Consider the following 17,388-nt stretch of genomic DNA (forward strand, 5'->3'; position numbering starts at 1 on the left):
TAAAATGGAAATAGTGGGGCATTTCCCACCCACTAAGTGGCTAATGGTCCTGCTAATCACCAGGTCTCCCTGAAGGGCCGATGTGAGCAGCTCAGACCTGACCCAAGGCTTCCAAAAATTCACACTTCTCTAGACACTTCCTGTAACACAGATGCTGTAGAAGGGAATTGGGAGGGAGGCAATGAAGGGCTGGATTTGAACAAATATTCCTTACATGCATCTATATAAATTCTCAAACAATAATAAAAGAGATTAAAAAGAAAACACCTGTGATTGGGGATTTGGCTCAGTGGTAGAACGCTTGCCTAGCAAGCACAATGCCTGGGTTCAATCCCCATCTCAGAAAAAAAAAAGAGAAAAAAAAAGAAGAGAAAAGAAAAGAAAAGAAAAGAAAACACTTCATTCAAGGCCGACTGCCTCCTTTGGTCAGGATTTTGCTCCAGGCTGGTGAGACACTCAACAGGTCATGGCCCTTTCTGCCAGGCCTGAGGACCTGAGGTCACACGTGTGCAGTGGCAAGTTCACACACACACACACACACACACACACTAATTAACTAGTTAACTAATTTATTAAGTAATTAATTAAAGTTAATTACCATTTCTTAATAAATACGACATTATAAAGCTGTCACTTGCATGAAAGAGTCTGCTTTATTAGCTGACCCCTGACCCATTCTCTCTCAGGCTCACCAAAGAGAGGACAATGTGGGACTATCACCAACCTGTGCTTAGCACCTGACAGAATCCTGAGTGTATCTGTCTGAGGAATGAAGGGCACCCTGGGCATGCAAAACACCACACAGGTCCAAGACAGAAGGGTGCCTCAGTGCACATATGCAAAACCAAAGTTCAGATGAGTTCACAAGAAACCATGGAATAACATACAGCCCGCATTGTCAAACCTGAGCTTTCTCAGAATTAAAATTTGCCTGATTCTACCTAGCGTTTCCCCAGAGGACCAGCAACAGCTTCTTGTCTTGTTCTCGTCCTTTCTACTCTATTTCTATTTTGTTTAATAATAATTTTAAAACATCCTAACTATTGGTGAAACACCGTTTATCAAACAGGAATAAACAGGTGTCTCTTGTTAAACAAGATGGTTTTAATCTTTCTTGGTACTTTTAGCACTATTTGGGGGAGTTTTGTTGTTTTGTTCTTGTTTTTGTTTTCAACTTAATGCACACTGCTGCATCATGGAACAAAGATTTGGGGGGAAATGCTGCAGGTTTGGAGTTTGCCCTTGAGAAGCCCCTACAGAGTCAGGCAGAGGACACTCTGGCTGTAGTCTCCTTTGTTCTGAGAGGAAAGAAGGGAGCTCTCTGTGGTGATTACAAATACCTGTTTCTCTTTTATCTACTTGTCCCCAAATCCACTCTCCCTGCCTTGTATGCCAATATCCTGCTCTGGAATTAAATAAATGAATACATACGTGTGTGTGGTTGCATAAGCATGGGAGGTCAGAGGTCAACCTTAGCTGTCGTCCTCAGTCTCTGGCTCAACTCCCTTCAGTGGTCAAGTTGACACACCTGGGAAGAAGAGACTGTAGCTGCTTGTTTTCTAATACTAATTGGGTTCCCCAAATTAGTTTGCAGGAGAAAGTCTGCACTTAGCTTCTGGGAACCTGCCCACAGTTAATTCTGATTGGTAAATAAAGATGCTAGCCGCCAATAGCTGGGAAGGAGAGAGAGAGAGACAGAGAGAGAGAGAGAGAGAGAGAGAGAGAGAGAGAGAGAGAGAGAGAGAGATAGTGACGGGATTTAGGGTTCCTGGGCTTGGGTCCTTGAGCAAGCAGGACAGAGAGGTCCCCATGCCTTAGGGGAGTGTGGAGGAGGGGAGACAGAGGCTGCCATGGAAGGGAAATAACATGCAGAAGGGCAGAGCTGCCATATAAAAGGACTAAGAAATCATGGCCCAGAGGGCTGCTCCTTGGAGTCAAGAACAGCCAAGATGAAGCATAGAAATTAGTAAATAGTAACTTGGAGTTATTGCTGGGAGGTGGAATCTAACAGGATGGAGGGCAGTCAGCTGCCCAGCTATGGGCTGCTGTAGATATAGAGGCTGGGCGTGTTTCTTTCATTCGGGAACAGAAACCATTGAGGTGAGTAACCCCGCGTCGGGATTTATTATTATTATTATTGTTATTATTATTATTATTATTATTATTATTATTATTATTATTATTATTATTTTACTACAGGGGACCTCAGCTGAGGATTTGCCTCCATTGCATTTGCCTGTGGACAGATCTGTGAGGCATCTTTTGTCAGAGAGAGACAGAGAGAGACAGAGACATAGAGAGACAGAGAGAGACAGAGAGAGACAGAGTCAGAGAGAGACAGAGAGAGACAGAGAGAGACAGAGAGAGACAGAGAGAGACAGAGAGAGAGAAGGAATATGGGGTTCCCGGGCTTGGGTTCTGGAGCAAGCAGGACAGAGAGGTCCCCATGCCTTAGGGGAGTGTGGAGGAGGGGAGACAGAGGCTGCCATGGAAGGGAAATAAAATGCAGAAGGGCAGAGCTGCCATATAAAAGGGCTAAGAGATCATGGCCCAGAGGGCTGCTACTTGGAGTCAAGAACAGCCAAGATGAAGCATAGAAATTAGTAAATAGTAACTTGGAGTTATTGCTGGGAGGTGGATTCTAACAGCATGGAGGGGAGGCACCTGCCCAGCTATGGGCTGATTTAGATATAGATGCTGGGCATGTTTTATTCATTCCGTAACTGAAACAATTGAGGTGAGTAACCCTACATCAGGATTTATTAAGTTTTTTATTTTATTTTATTTTATTTTTTTAGTACAGGGGACCTCAGCTGTTTTGCCTCCATTGAATTTGCCTGTGGACAGATCTGTGAGGCATTTTTGGAATAATGATTGGTCTGTGGAGGCCCACTGTGGATGCCGCCACCTCTGTGTGTGCGGTCCTGGTTACAGAAGAAAGCACATTGACCAAGCAATGAGGAACATGCAAGTAAGCAGTTGTTCCTCCAGGGCCTCTGCCTCAGTTGCTGCCTTCAAGTCTCTGCCTTTAGTTCCTGCCCTGACTTTCTTCCTGAAGGGCACTGATCAAGCTGAACTCAACCCTTTCCTCCCTGAGATAGTTCACTCACTATTTCTTCAGGGAAAAGAGAAGTAACTGAGTCAGTTCCACCCTGCCTTGCTTTGTTTTCTTGCAACAAAGTCTCACACTTACACCCCAAACATACAAGTCGATCTGGTAGACCAGAAACATCGGGGATGCATCTGTCCACCTTTCTGGTACCAGGATTCCAGTCCACCATGTCTAACTTTTATTTTTTAACGTGGGTTCTAGGGACCGAACTCAGACCCTCATGCTTACATGGCAAAAACTTTACTGGCTAAGCCAGTTCCTTAGCCCAAGAACCCCACCTCAGTATCTTTGAAAGCCATTCCTCTGTCACACCAGTCTCTCATTAAGGCGCACGTTCCTTCCATGACAATGCCATGTGGGTTAAATTTCTAATGAGAGGACAGGAAGTCATGTTGAGATATGAAGGATTTTGCATTGTTTCTCAATAGGGTGGCATTTTGCATGTGGGAAATGTGAAGTTTCTGGAAGAAACCTTATCTGCCTTTCCTCCACAAAAAAAGGAAATACCTTTAGTCCATGAACTATAGCTTAACACCCACAGTAATCATGAAGAAGGCAGGTGTGGACATCATCTGTGTTCTGTGGTCCTGAGAAAGGTCAGATATTTAGCAGATAATTATCAAACATTTAATGGGGAGAGGGGGAGATATAAGAATGTAACTTCAAAATTATATTGACTTCACTCTTCTTTGGGCAGAAACATTTTAAGTAATATCCCATTGTCCTTCTGGGTGTGTGTGTTTTAATTGCTGTATCGCATCCACCTCCTGGGACATTGGACCTTTTTTGAGTGTGTGGTTGCTAATTGCTAAGGAGGTCCTGGGGAGGGGCTGGCAAAGTGGGGTTCCGATAGGACAGAAGATGAGTTCAAATGAGGCTGGCAATAATCTTGGCCTCATAACTGCAAACACAATAAATATATCTGCTGGGAATGTGTCTGGTCACAGAAATATAAAACCAATCAGTGTCCCTTAATCCCAAGGGTGTGATTGACTTGGGAAGAAACACCAAAGCACACACAGCATCAGTTCACCAGCGCAGCCATCCCACAGGACTCTTGGCTCATCCATCTTTCTCATCCTACTGCCCTCAGTGATTGGCTATAATGTAGTCACAAGATGGCGGCTGCATCCACAGAGAACACATCACACTCCTCCACAGCAGAATTCCAACCCTGGATGGGAGGAAGAGGAAGAGAGATGAAACTGTCTTGCACAGCTCCCTATTTTTGACTGGCAGAAAAACGTCTTTCCTCAGAAGATTTTTGGTGTGTCTCAGTGAGTCTTCTGATGCACCTCAACACCAGTGACATGCACAGAACAAAGCTAGCATGACTGATTCAAGCTAATCAGGATGCCCTCCGTGGATTAAAGGATAGAAAGTCAGTTATACTAATATCCAAATGAAACTGGCTATTGGCAGTGAGAATTTTGGTGTATTTAAAAACATAGAAATATTATAAGAGTATGTTTTGTTTTAATCCAGGCTGTGGGGCATGGGGTTGCTTCAGATTGTCAACACTGGCTGCCTATGATTTGCCTGGTGCTCTGGCAGGGGCATGATTTTGCCAGCAGCAGACAGATTTTGCACGTGTGTAACATTTGGGATGCTGGAGACTTTTCAGAGAACATATAAATGCTAGAGCCCCAGACTGTATACCATACTATACCTGCAGGTGGCTCAGAGAGCACCTGTAGAGACTTGAGCCTGCAGCCAACCAAGCACAGCTCCAGTGTGGATTGTTCGGCTCAGGAAGAGAAATGCTGACTTTTCATTGATCCACCTAATGGCTTAGTGTGTCTAATCAGCCTGAACTGCATCCTATTGTTTGTCTGCAGTTAGATCTAATTGTTGACCTAATTACCCAGGTCTAGAGTTAGACTCTCACCCTGAGCTGGGAGAACTGCTTCCACCATCTCCTCCTTCTAATGGAAACCCTTCTGAGACTGAGAGCATTCTGCCTGAAGCCTCAAAGTTGCCTTGAGCTAAAATGGCAGGTAGCAAAGGAAATCTTATCCCCCCCCAAGCCCTAACTAATTACGGGATGTCATCAGAGCCTGATTAGTATTTACCCAACAATGTGCTGATTCCTGATCCAGCCAAAAATTTAACTGCCATTTAATTGGAGCACGATATTTAAATCTTAATTTCATTACCTGCTGGTAATAATCTTAAAATTATAAATCCAAAGTATCACACGGAATACATTTGCAAACGTAAAAAATTCAGTACTGATTCTTGTTTCATGGCACACATGGTTGTTGGTTTGATTTTCAAACCAGAACTGAATATCCTTTCATGGAGAGAGAGATAACTGGGTTTTTCCCTGCACCGAAGCCTGCTTGGAGAGGGAGAGAAACACATCCACACCATAAAGGGCATCTGGGCAAGCACAAGTGCCCCGCCTGTCACCTGTGAGATGTGAGCCACCTCTGTGTGGGTTACTGATGCTCTCACATTTCTGCTAACAAGTCAGTCGATACAACAAAAGCCACTTCAGAATCCCCAGACATTCAACACTGATTGTCACAGAAGGGGCAGTGGAGACTGTCAGTCTCTGCAGAACTCTCAGGCTGCCAGGGCCTCGATGCCTATATTCTGGTTGTTATATCTATAGGGCAACCTTCTCCCAGAGGAATAGAGGGATTGCGGGCTCATCAACACACGTGTGTGCACATGCGCAGAAAAGAACCATCTCGGCAGCTGGGAGTCCTGCACCAGTGGAAGGGGAAGTCTCTGGTCCTGCCGAGACTGAACTCCCCAGTGAATGGGATTGTTGGGAAAGGGCAGAATGTGGGGGTGCATCAGGAGAGGAAAACCCCTATGGAAGGGGAGTGGGAGGTGCTAGGAGATGTTAGCCTGGACACCAGGAAAGGGAATAACATTTGAAATGTAAATAAGAAATACCCAATTTAATAAATATGGAATAAAAAAGACACTCCTTCTGGAAGAGGAGAATGTGTGATTTCTTTTCAGGATCTGTGGGAAGACTTTGGACACCTGGGAAAATGTGGAATGACCTATAGATTCTTGGAAACATTTGGATAGTTCCAGAAACTCCTGGAAAAGTGGAAGATCCAAGATCTATATGGTAAGAGAGGAAGGTTTATGAGAACCTGGAATGTGTGGGGACATTACCTGTCCCAGTTTGTCAGTAGAAGAGTCAGCAGAAGGAGGCCCAGGTACAGTGTGATCTTCTTTGAATCTCTCACTGTTCTCTCCAGTACTGTGTTTTGTAGATATTGCAGGCACTCTTGCTCCCAACTCGTCAAAGTCCACATGTTCTTCAAACCCAGTAGACATAAACAAGGTTTTTTTTTTTTACCTTCACAAGAATGGGCACTACAGATGAGGCCAGTTTTTTTTCTAGTAGCAGGATGTAAGCAGATGTTCTGGTATACCTGATCCTCAGCATTGAGATGTATTAAAAAAATTAAAACACTTGTTTTATGCGTTCCCACCACACCTGTTATTTAAAATATGTTTCAAAGAATCCAGACGCACCCCAAGTTAAACACTTCTTTAGTTGTATTAATACGTAGCCCGTGGAATCTTATATTTCCAATTATTCCTGCCCATCTGCTCTAGCTTGCTGTATACTTTATATTTACTTCAAATGTGAACATATATTGCTATTATTTCATGTTGCAGAGCCATCATGACTGAAAATGTTAATTTTAGTCCTGTTTAAATTACTCTGTTACTCATGCACTGATTTCTGTGTATGGATATGAAATTCTGACTCATTATTTGTCTCCTTAAATGATTCTTCTGTAACATTCTTTTTCAAAGTCTACTTTTTAATTTTTAATTATCTGTGTGTGTGTGTGTGTGTGTGTGTGTGTGTGTGTGTGTGTGTGTGTGTATACAAATGAACACGATGTCCAAGAAAGCCAGTAGGGGGCGGTAGATCCCCTGGAGCTGAAATAACAAGTGGTTTTGGGTCACAAGACACGGGAGCCTGAATCCAAACTCAGATCTTCTGTAAAAGAAGTTTGCATTCTTAATTACTATGTCTTCTCTGTGGCACCATTTTAACATTTCATCAATTAGTACAGTTGGTTAGCAATTCCATTAGATGTTGTATGGGAAAAAACAACACTTTTTAAAAGTTTTATCTTTAATAGGCACTTTTTTTCTGCTGAGCACATAATTGGAACTTTAGAGTTATTTAATTCGGAAGTGGACTTGTGCCATCCTGCCTGTTTTGCAGTGGGCTGAAATGCAGTCTAACTACAACTGTACCTTCTGTTTTGATTCTCTGTTACTTTCCTTGCTTTATTTTTTTTTCTTTCAAGATTTTTCCACTGCCAAGTTCTTTATTATATAAATATATAATCATATTATTTATGTATCTCTCCCAGCTCAGCTTTAAATCTCTTGAGCACTGAAATCTGTTTCTGGCTCTACTCTGTGTTTAGTACCAAGGAGAGCTCCCGGGTCTCAGCAACATTAAGTGTTTGTTAACAAAGGGGCTTTTTATTCTTATTTTACAGATGAGATGCCTCAGGCAGAGAAAGGTTATGGTAACAGAAAACACTGGGATTCCTAACATGGTTTCTTAGAGACTTAATGAGTTGCAGACAGAACAGGAGAGCCTAGGTTTCTTAAGGTTGTCCATACATGGTCTTAGCCACAGAGGATGAAATGTAACACGTTCAGTATGGCGAGAACAGCTCAGATTTAGGTTACTACAACTCAGTGTGGATCCGCTCACATCTGCCCCTCCCTCGATGTGTGGCTTGCCTGGAAGAGTGTTAAGACAATTGTACATTGAATCCTGTTCTGACATGCAAGCATAAATGTTGAGGACAAATAATCTTTCTATGATTATAGCTATAAAATTTTATTTTTCTTGTGTTTATTATATTTTATTGTATTTATTGTATTTTGTTGCACTTTATGTTTGAGACAAGATCTTACAACGTCGCATTTGCTTGCCTGAAACATTCTTAGGAACATGTAAACCTAGCCTGGTTATTGCCCTGCCTTGATGGACCTTGCCCTGGGGACCCATGTTAATACAGGAATGTGTGGAAAATACTGAATAAATGTTATTGATCCTCCTCTATGACTCTGCCTGTAAGGAGCCAAAAAAAAAAAAGCTCACAGCTACCATACAGCCAGGCAGAAGCAAGGACTGAACTTGAAATCTTGAAAGAAGAGATTAGGGACAATAGCTTGTATCCTGAATCCATGTTTATATTCCAGAAGCAAAAACTAGCCTATAGTGATAAAGGCATTATCATGGTTTGAATATGCTTGACACAGGCTTGTCCCAAGCCTGACAACCTAAGTTTGATACAGAAGACCCACATGGTGGAAGGAGAGAGCTGAACCAAACAAGTTGTACTTTGACCTTCCTGTGTGTGTGTGCGTGTGTGTGTGTGTCTCTGTGTGTGGGGGGTTGGGGAATTACAGATTTAAAATGGACAATTTTCTAGACAGATACCAGGCACCGAAGTTAAATCAGGAACAGATAAACCAGTTAAACAACCCCATAACTCCTAGGGAAATGGAAGCAGTCATTAAAGGTCTCCCAATCAAAAAGAGCCCAGGTTCAGACAGGTTTAGTGCAGAATTCTATCATACCTCCATAGAGGACCTCATACCAATACTATACAAATTATTCTACAAAATTGAAAAAGATGGAGCACTACCGAATTCCTTCTATGAAGCCACAATTTCTCTTATGCCTAAACCACACAAAGACCCAACAAAGGAAGTGAACTTCAGACTAATTTCCCTTATGAATATCGACGCAAAAATACTCAGTAAAATTCTGGCAAACTGAATCCAAGAGCACATCAAAACAATCATCCACCAATATCAAGTAGACTTCATCCCAGGTATCCAGGGATGGTTTAATATACAGAAAACCATCAACGTGATCCATTATATAAACAAACTGAAAGAACAAATCTACATGATCATTTCATAAGACGCTGAGAAAGCATTTGACAAAATTCAACACCCCTTGATGATAAAAGTACTGGAAAGAATAGGAATTCAAGGCACATACCTAAACATAGTAAAAGTCATATACAGCAAACCAGTTGCTAACATTAAACTATATGGAGAGAAACTTGAAGCAATCCCACTAAAATCAGGGACTAAAAAAGGCTGCCCACTCTCTCCCTACTTATTCAATATAGTTCTTGAATTTCTAGACAGAGCAATCAGACATCCAAAGGAAATCAAGGGGATACAGTTTGGTAAAGAAGAAGTCAAAATATCACAATTTGCAGATGATATGATACTATATTTAAGTGATCCCAAAAATTCCACCAGAGAACTACGTCAGCTAATTGGCTGGGTATAAAATTAATTCAAATAAATCAGTAGCCTTCCTTGACACAAAAGAGAAACATGCCGAAAAAAAAAATTAGGGAAACGACACCCTTCATAATAGACTCAAACAATATAAAGACCTCGGTATCACTTTAACCAAGCAAGTAAAAGATCTGCACAATAAGAACTTCAAGACTTTGAAGAAAGAAATTGAAGAAGACTTCAGAAGACGGAAAGATCCCCCATGCCCAGGGAATGAAAGAATTAATATAGTAAAAATGGCCATTTTACCAAAAGCGATCACAGATTCAATGCAATCCCCTTTAAAATACCAATCCCATTCTTCAAAGAGTTAGACAGAACAATTTGCAAATTCATCTGGAATAACAAAAAACACAGGATAGGTAAAACTATCCTCAAGGACAAAAGGACTTCAGGGGGAATCACTATCCCTGAACTCAAGCAACATTACAGAGCAATAGTGATAAAAACTGCAAGGTATTTGTACAAAGACAGACAGACAGACCAATGGAACAGAATTGCAGACCCAGAAATGAAACCACACACCTATGGGCACCTGATTTCTGACAAAGGAGCCAAAACCATTAAATGGAAAAAAGATAGCATTTTCAGTCCAAGTGGATCAGTACCTCTACATCAAACCAGATACACTCAAACTAATAGAAGAAAAACTAGGGAAGCATCTGGAACACATGGGCACTAGAAAAAAATTTCCTGAACAAAACACCAATGGCTTATGCTCTAAGATCAAGAATTGACAAATGGGATCTCATAAAACTGCAAAGCTTCTGTATGGCAAAGGACACTGTGGTTAGGAGAAAATGGCAACCAACAGATTGGGAAAAGATCTTTACAATCCTACAATAGATAGAGGGCTTATACCCAAAATATACAAAGAACTCAAGAAGTTAGATCACAGCAAGTCAAATAACCCTATTAAAAATGGGGTTCAGAACTAAACAAAGAATTCACAGCTGAGAAATGGCGAATCGCTAAAAGCACCTAAAGAAAGGTCCAACACCCTTAGTCCATAAGGGAAATGAACATAAAAACAACCTTGAGATTTCACCTCACACCAGTGAGAATGGCTAAGATCAAAAACTCACGTGACACCAAATGCTAGAGAGGATGTGGAGAAAGAGGAACACTCCTTCATTCTTTGTTAGATTGCAGACTGGAAAAACTATTCTGGAAATCAGTCCTGAGGTTCCTCAGAAAATTGGACATTGAAATACCAGAGGATCCAGCTATACCTGTCTTGGGCATATACCCACAAGATCCCCCAACATATAAAAAAGACACGTGTTCGACCATGTTCATAGTAGCCTTATTTATAATAGCCAGAAGCTGGAAAGAACCCAGCATAACATTCAAAAGAGAAATGGATACAGAAAATGTGGTACATCTACACAATGGAATGTTATTCAGCTATCAAAAACAATGCCTTTATGAAATTCATAGACAAATGATTGTTATTGGAAAATATCATCCTGAGTGAGGTAACACAACCATAGAAAAACACACATGGTATGCACTCATTGATAAGTGGCTATTAGTCCAAATGCTTGAATTACCCTAGATGCATAGAAAACATGAAACTCAGGACGGATGATCAAAATGTGAATGCTTCACTCCTTCTTAAAAAGGGGGAACCAGAATACCCTTGGCAGGGAATATAGAAGCAAAGATTAAAACAGACACAGAAGGAACACCCATTCAGAGCCTGCCCCACATGTGGCCCTTACATATACAGCCACCCAATTAGACAAGATGGAGGAAACAAAGAAGTGCAGACCGACAGGATCCTGATGTAGATCTCTCCTGAGAGACACAGTCAGAATACAGCAAATACAGAGGCGAATGCCAGCAGCAAACCACTGAATTGAAAATAGGACGCCAGTTGAAGGAATCAGAGAAAGAACTGGAATAGCTTGAAGGCGCTCGAGACCCCGTATGAACAACAATGCCAAGCAACCAGAGCTTCCAGGGACTAAGCCACTACCTAAAGACTATACGTCGACTGACCATGGACTCTGACCTCATAGGTATCATTGAATATCCTAGTAAGAGCACCAGTGGAAGGGGAAGCCCTTGATCCTGCTAAGACTGAACACCAGTGAACGTGATTGTTGGGAGGGAGGCGTTAATGGAGGAAGGATGGTGAGGGAAACACCCATATAGAAGGGGAGAGGGAGAGGGTAGGGGGATGTTGGCTGGGAAAGCGGGAAAGTGTATAACAATCAAAATGTAAATGTGAAATACTCAAGTTAATAAAGAAAAAAAGAAAAAAAATTCTTACAGAATTATGCATATCATTCATTCTGCACTCGAGGTTTAGTGAATTTCAGTGGGATCAGTTTATGGGGTGTTTTCTTTCTGATGAATGTGTCTGCAAGTTTGTTAAAACAAAAGGATTTGACATGTCCTTATTTAAATAAAAATAAATTAGTAGTCTATTAAGAAATATTATGATAGAGCTTGACAGTAATAAAGAGGGTCTAACTTCAGCATTAAGCCAAAGGGATACAGGGAGAGGATAATGAAAAGTGATGGGTACTCAAAAAAAAAACAATGGAGAGAATTGACTTTGTCAGTTGTCAGCTGGTTTTTGAAATTACATTGGCAGAACAATGGAATGGAGATGGGGTATTGGAGGAGATAATTTAATGAATCAACATACCAAAGTTTTGGAAATAATTCATCTCAGTATATATTGAAGATGGAGAAATAGATCACACCTACAATAGTCTTAATGTACTTCTAGAAATTTGAAAACCAAACAGTTGGAGATCATCTAGAATCTTTCCCCAAACTTAACAATGATGATTTGCATCCTTACTCTCTTCTTACAAAGAAAATATTTATGGAATGGGTTTTGAGAAGGCTTCATTTCCAAGCAAAGGAGACTCACTAAGATGCAGGCCTAGGCTAAGATGAGGTTCGTTTGTATGTGTTCCATTACACATTCAGACATAGTTACTGTGTTTCTATGACTCTACAAAGGTGGGCTTGATTAGACTAGGTACAATGTTAATTGAGGACATTTCCTCATCTGTGACATAGACGAGGTACATTGATAATTGTGGATATTATCTCATCTGTGACATACACTAGGTACACTGATAATTGAAGGACATTTTCTGATCTGTGACATAGACTATGTACACTGATAATTGAGGACATTTTCTCATCTGTGACATAGACTAGGGAAACTGATAATTGGAGGAAATTTTTTGATCTGTGACATACTGTTCTGCTGTTTCTGGCCAGAGTATGTCCTGTGCAATGGTAACCTCTCTCACTTATTTTTCTGCATTTCAGGAAGGCAGTTGCCCTATGATGTTTAGACATAGCACCTGCTCTGATGTGTGATGTGCAGTGAGACATTTCCAAAGAGAGTCACTGTGACTTGGGTTGACAAGCAATCACCTTCTGCTACAGTCAACCATTCATAATCTAGCATGTCGCCTCAGCTCTTCCAATGCACTTCAGAATGTGGATTTTATTTTTATACAAATGGCCAGCACTGTAACTACATTTCATGACTTTCTTTATTCTGTCATTAGACTCGGGACAAGATTTTAGATTTATAAGGTATGTTTCAGTCTAGGTCAGAGAAGGTCTTTTATGTCAACTATAATATCAGGAACTTCCAAATCTACATGTAAAATATGCATTGGGTTAAGGAACCCAATGAGCCTTTTATTATTTTGATCATTCGTACAAAGAATGTCTGTTCCAACTAACTGATACAGACATGAATCGCACTGTTATTGTGTTGTTTCAGTGTCCCCTACTGCATTGCACCTGGACAGAGGTTTCACAATAGTCCAGTTCTGTAGCAAATCACAATGTTGCATCTCCAAATACAAAAGAATCCCCATCTTCTCTCCTTGAGTTTCTCACTATCAAATTTTGTGATCTATTCTTCAAATCAATATTTATTGTAGGCCAATTATTTACAGAATTCATCTTAAACATTTCAGCATTTTAAAATATAACCTTTATAAAGAAACAGAAGGGCAGAGGATGTTACCATTTGGTAATTAAGAAAACAATAAACGTAAAAATATACATAATGAAAAACGGGACATAAATATTTCTAACCATGCAACTTAGCTCTGATATGTCCTGAAATGATCACCACTATTTTTATATCAAATATTTATTTTTATTTATTTCTCAATATGTTATGCCATGTTTTAATTTCTGATTATGTGGAAACAGAAATAGAATGTATTATTCTTTAACTCCAAGGAAATAAAATAACTTACTTTCTGAAACATAACCCTGAATATTCTACATTTTCATGAAGAATAAAATAGCGTATAGGTAAAATTATTGTGTCTGTATGTAGATTAGAAATTAAGTCTGTTATAAATATAAAGTTGGGACAAGAACTTACCTTACTGTGAAAGGCAAACTAAGCTTGAGTATCTCCTCTGAACTAAGATGCATCATCATCCTTTCTCATCTGTAGGTCTGATTTATAGACACCATTGCTTGATTTTTCATGTACGGACATGAAAAAAAGTGAAATTAGTGTCTCAGTAGTTTTTTTTAATATAAACTATGTAGACATCCTGGCAAATATACTGATACATTTAAACTTCACATCATTTCTTTTTTTTTTATTAACTTGAGAATTTCTTATATACATTTCAAATGTTATTCCCTTTCCCGGTTTCCGGGCAAACATCCCACATCATTTCTTTAGTGGTAAATTAATTTGCTTTTAAAAGAAATGTTGGAAGGGAATTCAAATGGATTTAAGATAAGAGTAACTGCTGTGCAAGTTTCATGACATCATTGGGTCCATGACTCGAGGCTGGAAAGTTGGATTCTAGTTATCCACCTGTGAAGTGTAACATATACATGTTCAGACATATATGCAAATAAACATAGAGGTGCACACATTCATACATGAAGGCACACACACTACAAAAAATATATAATTTCAAAGGTGGTTTTGTTTTGTTTTATTTGCTTTGCTTTGCTTTCATTTACTAGTAATGACACATGCCTTTAGTTATACCATAAAATCTGAGAAAGGGCTGACAAGTAGGAGGCCAGAACTTCACATGTGAGAGCTTCAGAGCAGTTAGTACAAGTTTAACATGAAAAACGTGAGAACTTTTCTCAAAATCCTAAGAGCTTGAAATATAGGTCAGGGCCTTCCTGGCACACAGTAGGTTATGTCTTTGATCTTCACAACTGAATTTTTCATTCAAATTTCAAGTACTTCTCTATTGAATGATTTTCAAATAAGCAAACTGTGATTAGTTTTTAGAATTCGTTTTGTGTTCAAATGTAAATCTCCTAAACTCTTACCTTTATCTCTGACTTTCTAAACCAGAAAAAGCATAGGAACATTTGATATATCTGGCCTTATATGTTGTATATTTTCATTTTAAATAGCTTTTTTATAGCATTATAGCGTTCCTGGGATTTACAGATTACCTCCTTGGAATATTAGGGGATACATACTTGGAACCTTTGGGTCAGACCTTCACAGGTTCTTTCACACAATTTATCATTCCTCTTTCAGGTGACATAAGGAGCTGTTGCTGAGCTGTGGCTAAGACTGAGTGTGGATTACAATAGTGTCGACATCCTTCTCCAATGTGAAGCCATACATGTTCCTTAAACACATTCTTGAAAGATAATCTCCATAATTCATGGAGTTTTCATTAGATAGCTACATTCTTTCACTTTTGGAGGATGTTTTTGAAGACTATTCTGGCATTTTTGTCAATTGCTATCCCTCTTTCATGGGAAATTTCTGTTTCTTTTCTGGATGCTTCTAGGAACTGTGTTTCTACTGTTTGCCGGGTTCAGTTTGATCACCTGCATTCAGATTTCTTTTTATTTATCATGCCTGACTTTTGTTTGGTTGAGTATTATATTGTACTCATTCTACAATTCCTTCATTGTTATGCCTGCATACTTTTCTCTTCTTATTTTGACTTTTCCTCCTTTTAGTCTTCTGTAAACCCATGGCTCTTCCACCGTCATGGAGTCTGGGTATTGCTCATCACTGTTTCTCGTGTATGAGCTTTTCTATAGAGTTATTAGTTTTCAATGTCTAAGGGTATAGATTCTAGTTTTTGGTATTTATGAAATTTGCAGATTTCATAACTTCTAGAATAACATGATTTCCTTACCTTTTCATTTTTTAGTTTTTCTGGAATGATTAAAATTAACAATTTATAGAGAATAACAAGCATAAGAAAAATGTATATTGTGAACATATTTCTGCAAAAGGTCTCATGTATTGATGCAGCTGAAAAAACGAGATTTGCCATGCTCTCTGTGACTGCCCCCACATCTCCCTTCTCCTTTCCCCACAGTGATAGTATTTTCTCATTTACTTTTCTTCTCCCCTTACATTTGTTTATTCATTAGTTGTGTGCTCAAATGCTACAGTATTTTATTTAGTTGAGAGGACACTTTTCAGAAATGACTTATTAGCTTCTGCCATGTTGGTCACAGGGATTTATCTCAGCAGTTCAAGCTCAGTTTGGCAAACAACCACCCTTAGCCAGGGAACCTTTATGCAATCCCCAAATTTAATATTTCCTAATACTATCATTACATTTGTATATGTGTTTTAAAAAACCCTGCTTAGCCAACAAGCACAACCTTTGCTGATAATATTATAAAGCTTCCTTATGTTGATGGCTATGTCTCTACATCATTTTATGCTCACTGTTTTGGCATACTGATTTCTGTTTAATTTATATTTTTGATGCACATCATGGAGACTCTTTTGTTTTGGCTCTTTGGATGATAGTTATTTCCCTGGTATTATTTCATTGAGGACACAAACACCAAACATTCATTTATTTACATTTATACTGTATATTTTTGTCTGGTGATTTGACTATACTATTTATGGTGAAGCGGAAAGTAATCTCTAGTGAAGTAAAAGTCAATCAGTGTTTAAAAAAATTGACTACCTATATTCTTTTTATCTATCACTGATGTTCATAGTAAGATACAAAGAAGCCTCTCTCATCCTAGTATTTACTCTTACTTACCTAAAGAATTAATTAGCAAATTAAGTAAAATTATTTTAGTACAGTAGTTTTTCTATGCTTATAATACCAAGATGTAATACTTTAGCCATGTGCTTACTGAACTCTCATGCATCCTATAGAGTAAACATATTTAGTGTGAATGAGAACTCCACATAAGAGGCTACAAAAATACCTCAGCTGTTAAAGGTTTGTGACCCAACCAAAACGTCAATGAAACTGTAATTAGTCACTGTATGTGTTTGTATTGAAATAGTCACATATTACCTCTTTGTAATTCTCTACATCATATCAGGTCTAATTATAAAGATAGTGAATCCATCCAATTACAAAATTCACCATTATATCCAATACCTTATTTGAATTATTTAACATGTGTTTTGGTTTCATCTTCATATTCTATACCAAAGGAAGCATAGTTAGGGATCTCCTATAATCAAATAGCCACATCATCAGCGGTAATCTGGTATATTAGTAAAATATCTAAATCAGTTTCTTTAGTTCATTTACTTTGGAGAGATCTAATCTCAGCAGAAATGCTGAAATGAAATATAAATTAAATAAAGTCACTGAATAAAACATAAATCTTTATAAAGATAAATGATAGTAAAATAAGTTATAAAACACAGAAATTAATCACAGAATTCAAACTCAGATTATACCCAACAAACACCCAGCTCGCTGATAATAAAGACCATGGACCCATTATATAAGTAAGTGCCTGTGAGCACATGCTTGACAGCACTCTTAATTCTTTCTCTCCCTTTACATTAAGGGAGCAGAGGTTACAGTTTCCCCTAAGTTCTCTGGTTAAGATGCAAGGAAAAATATAGAATGCCTGTTTATGGAAGATGTGTTTTTTTCTTATTAGCATCGTTAATGTATCATAATCGATGAAATTCTAGATGCCTAGTGAAGATGTGTTAT

This window comes from Rattus norvegicus, chromosome Y (assembly GCF_036323735.1).
Source record: "Rattus norvegicus strain BN/NHsdMcwi chromosome Y, GRCr8, whole genome shotgun sequence".
NCBI lineage: Eukaryota > Metazoa > Chordata > Mammalia > Rodentia > Muridae > Rattus > Rattus norvegicus.